General features: G+C 45.1%; 1 long non-coding RNA gene across 1 annotated transcript; it reads left to right on the forward strand.

The window, feature by feature from the left end:
• Positions 1-242: 242 nt before the first annotated feature.
• Positions 243-3687, forward strand: LOC123154667 (uncharacterized). Its single transcript, XR_006476985.1, has 3 exons — positions 243-716; positions 1142-1424; positions 3493-3687. It is a non-coding gene; the product is annotated as an uncharacterized lncRNA (long non-coding RNA).
• The last annotated feature ends 1440 nt before the right edge of the window (positions 3688-5127 follow it).

The raw sequence follows: 5127 nt of genomic DNA on the forward strand, positions 1-5127 counted from the left end.
GCAATGGAGCCAAGTCGGCCTGCCGGCTGGCTGGGTCGTTCGACCGGGGTGAAGAATTATTTATTCTTCACCCAGGGTCTTGAATAGACTATATATATATATATATATATGTATATATATATATATGTATGTATATATATGGTAGAGCTATTCTGTTACTAGAAACAATATAATATTTTGTTACTCTTCGTCCTATATAGAGCGATCAGAGGCAATCTAACCCAAAAAGCCGAACTAATCGTTCTCGGCCCCAAACTAAAGGAGAAAAAAGCCCCACTCAGCCACCCGAGACCCATCGTCCCCAGCCACACGACCACACGACCCCCCTCCACCCCGCCGCCGCGACGACCTCCCCCAGCGCGCCGGCGGTCGGACCCTCCCCTTGCGCGCCGTCGCCTGACCCCTCCCCCAGCGCGTCCCCGCCCGAACCCTCCCCCAGCACACCGCCGCCTTCCCCATCTACCCAGCGCGCCGCCGCCAGCCCCCTCCCCCAGCTTGCCACGGTCGGCCCTCCCCCAGCGCGCCGCCGAGCGCCTCATCTACTACCGCCATCGCCTCACCTTCTCCTCCGCGGATAAGTTCATCGATGAGCGAGGACTCCAGATCGAGCCGGCCGACACCAACCTGCTGGCGTGCCACCCCCGCCCAAGCCATCTCCTCCACCACGGCGCCCCGCTGCCGATTCTAACCATGGGCACGCACAAGAGCCACCTCCGGTACGGCCCCTCCTCTCTCTGGATCGAGCATCTCACATGCATTCATGTGAGCTTTGCACTGATGAAACTTGAATTGTTGAACTGTTCATGCACATGTCACACCTGGTTTTATTTGAACTGTTCATGCTGACTTGGTAGCGGGTATTGTGAGTTCAATCCCCCCTACACAACAACAGTACAATGATAGGAAAAAATTCAGTTCAAAAAATTATATGCTGGAGGTTGATACTGAACCCATTTCCGGTTAACTCTAGCTGAACTTGTGTTTCGTTGATGCTGAACTTATGTTTATGTCTGATTCTAAACTGTTGCGTATCAAAACATGCATGCACATTTTGTGTTCAAACAAATTTTGGTCCATTGACTGTTTGAACTTGCAACCTTGCTGCATTGAACTATGGTCTAAAAAAATTGAACTCATACAGGTACTTGGTGCAGACTTGGTAGCGGTGATATTTTGGTCTAATTATATATCAACAACAGTGCAATGACAGAAAAAAACATTAGTTCAAAATATATATGCAAGATGTTTGGGAGCTCCATGCCGTCACCCGCCGGCGCACCTCTGCCTCTCTGTGGGCAGTGGATCCTCCGCCACAGGTCAACCTCATGGCAGCGGGCAGTTCGACGCTCCCTGTCGTGCTATGTTCAACGCTCCCTCGAGCTCCACTAGAACTACTTTCCGGCTGCGTCTGCACCTCTGAAAAGGTACTAATTCGAACACTGAAGTTGGTTCTTCAAGCGATCAAACTGGATATCTGTATGATTCATAAAGTGATTGACAAAAAAAGTTACAAACAGAACAGCTGTTGATCTATGTTTCTGAACATGAGTGAGAGAAAAATCCTATGTGGAAAGTTCATATGACTCTCGTTGTTTTCAGTATATGGTCTAGTGGTGATCATGCATATGCTGTTTGATTTTGTCATGGAATATGTAAGAGCTAGTATCAGTTTTAGTACTTATGTTACGGCGGTTCGTTGACAAAAAAGTATATTAGTTGATCAGATGTTCAATCGTGCAAAAAGTGTAAGTTCATGTTTTAAAAGTTTGTATGTTCAAAGACATAAACCTCATATGTTTAGGAAAGAGTTTGATTTTTTTCTAGAAGGTCATATATGAAATCTGAGGAAGTTTGGAGATGAACAATAAATAAGACGAGAAAAAAATTGTAAAACAATATGACAAAGTTCAACACGTATTACACTATCATCACTACATAAAGTAATCTACACTACTATTAAAAAAGCAAACATAAACTCTCCTAAAACCACACAACAAACTGTACACAAGATAACCAAGACCCTTGGATCAAATTAACTTAAACAAATCTTACTGCCGAGATTACATCAAGATCTGTAAATCCAAATCAACGACTCAGATCAAATGTTCTGCCTGGCAGACGCCGTGGTCTGCCAGGCATCGCCCGCAAAACATGCCGGTTCGACGTCTCTTTCCCCAGCAAGCGCGTAATCCTCGCTCAGATCCAGGCCCCTGCGCGTGGTTCCTCCCGCACCCAGGGGAGGTGGTGGCTACCATGGTGTCACGGAGCGGCGGGCGGTGGTGGCCCAGGGCCCAGCACGTGGGCGTCTGGATCTCTGCCATCAAAGCGTGCCCGAGCTTCTTGTAATCCTCATGGCGGTGGCGACGACCATGGCGTAGCGGAGCCGTGACGGGTGGCGGCAGCCCAGTGTAAGTGTGCGGGGGGAGACGCGCTTCATGGCCGGCGTCCAGATCCGCGCCATCGAGCCGTGCCACAAGTTCTCAGAGGTGTGGCGCACTTCACAGGGAGCACGACCATGGTCGTATCTTAAGAAGCACAACAATGGGCGAATCCAAGGGAGAACGATAGAGCGCGGACAACCCCTGCTGCTTTCACTTCCAAGATTCCTGTCCTCCCACAAGAGCTGGAATCGCCTGCTCCGTGGCCGCAATTTCTAGGCGTCTTCTGCATCTTCCTTTGGATCCCTAGCTAGCGAGTCTGCATGTTCCTCTGAATTTCTCCCCATTCCCTAGCAGTAACCCTTTGATTTAGCCATAGCCAATGCAAATGGTGGCTGTACAGATCACTAACTAGCTGAGTCTGCCTCTTCCTCTGAATTTCTCCTGATTCACTAGCGAGATGCAGTGCGATTATAAAAAAACGTATTGACAAGATGAATCTTGTGATTTCTGAAGTATAAACAATACATGCTAGATTTTACTCCAATTTGTTGTCCAAATTTCATTTTGATACATGTAGAGCGGCGGCGGCAGCGCATGATATAGTGGGCTAGGCCTGTGTCGGCGGCGGCAGGTCCATCTCCTCCCTCGAGAAGCGGCGGCGGCGTGGGACACAGCCGGCTCAGCCACAAAGATGGATTTCTCCGGCTGGGCATTTGAAAATGCCGATGTGCCGATGACTCCTAGCCTATGTTCCTCGACCTCGCGTCAGGGACGCATATGCCTGTGCGGTCCTCCTCGTGGTTAGCGATGCAGATGCCGCCGCTGTCGTTCCTCCCGCTGTCGCTCCTCCCGCTGTCGCTGTTCCACTAACCATGGCAGCACGCTGTGTGAACACCCCAGGGAGGCACAGTGGTAGGAGCTGCACCGTGAAGCGTGTGGATGCCCACCAAATGTTCGATGAGTTCCTCTAATTGTTCTTTTTTGTATAGCTAGCCCATTCTATTAGTCTCTCTTCTCCTATACACCATGCCTCGGTTCATCCATATATGATCTTATTTTGTTTTAGTTTTTACTAGATTTTAACACTGACCTTTGTTCAAATCCTATTCAGGTTAAACCATTGAAAGCGAGCACACAAAGCTGCAGAGGCAACAACTCCAAAGGAACCAGTACGGTGATGTGTTTACAGTATTCCTAAAATAAATGTAGTAATGCTGTGATTAATACTAACATTGATGGATCAGTCGTTTGTATTGAAAAAATCGTCATACTCCGTTAAGCCAGGTTCTATTCGTTTTGATTTTTAGCTATGCAAATTGTTCTCTGAGAATTTCTATTCGTACAGTTTGACTGTCTAGCACATCATATGGTCATGTCAAGTATCGTTGCAAAGAAATGTCGCCGGTAACAATGATTAAAGTTCCCTGGATAGAGTATCTTACCACAATAAGTTTTGGTAGCTGCATTGGGGGGAATGGAGTGAGGATGGTGTGGGTTGTGCATTATTCCCTCCCCCACTAATGATTTTGCTGGTCAAACTTGGGATGTGATCAAGAAGGTGGGGAGGAAGCACCATAGTTTTACTAGTGGTGCTATTTTTAAGTGCACCGGAATTTAGCAACAAAAATAATGCATAAATAGTATGAATATCTTAGTTCGCACTTCTCAGCTGTGAGTACTGCACTTGGACGAGACTCCAAACTTCAATTGCTCACAGGTCCAAATTATTGGATACAACCTGATTTATAAGTTATCTTAAATTCCAAATTATGAGATGTTGACAATCTAAAATCATTACTTCTTTCGTAGGGAACATATATTTGTGTTTGATGAGGCAGATCAAATTTGTCATCGGTGATTTGCAGTCCCATGTTGACACTATTATTTCTCCGATTCCCAAAGTTAGACGAGCTTTACAATTTTTTGCTACATAGACGAAGTCAATTAAGGAAGTAGCAGGCATTAGCCTGAATGTTCCTGATCATTTAAGTGTGCATGAGCAGGCTATAACCTTGAAGCAGTGTGCCATTATCATGCCTCTTGAACAGAAACTCTATATGCTTTGGAATTTTATCAGAAGGCATCTCAAGTAAAAATAGCAGGAACTTCAAATTGCCCATCTTTTAATTTAGTGTTGCTCACATTTAGGCTTATCCATGACAGACTTGCATTGGCAACTTGTGAAACTTCAAACCGTAGGAAGGAGGCAACAAAAAATAGTTGTTTGTCCCACAAAATACAATAAAAATTGAGTGCAATGTTGCTGTTAGTCTACGATTGAAGGGCATGATCATAACCCATGTACTGTTAATAAGCTTGTAAATCATTTTTATTGATTTTTTTGTATTAGTCAAGAGTTTGAGACATGCATTGCGCAAGAAGACGGGACAACATGATGTATATATGATTATGCATCAAATATTCATATCTCCAACATGCTGATTCTTTTCCATCTTTTGGGTGCTATTGTTGTGATATTTGATTCAAGAGGAATATTGATTCATAAAGAATGATGTTTCAAGTTATGTATGAGAGACTTTATCTTGGCAGAGATTCCTGCATACCTTGACTAAATAAATGAGAGGTTGATATTTAAAAAAATTATGTGTGAGACAAGAATTAGGTATTGTACACTTTGTGTGAAATTTCAAATTTCCAAGAAGGTTATCCTATATCTTTTTTTGGAGGGAAGGTTATCCTATATATGGTTATATGTGTCAGCCGAGACGCGAGACGTGCACGCACG

This window comes from Triticum aestivum, chromosome 7A (genome assembly GCF_018294505.1).
Source record: "Triticum aestivum cultivar Chinese Spring chromosome 7A, IWGSC CS RefSeq v2.1, whole genome shotgun sequence".
Taxonomy (NCBI): Eukaryota; Viridiplantae; Streptophyta; class Magnoliopsida; order Poales; family Poaceae; genus Triticum; species Triticum aestivum.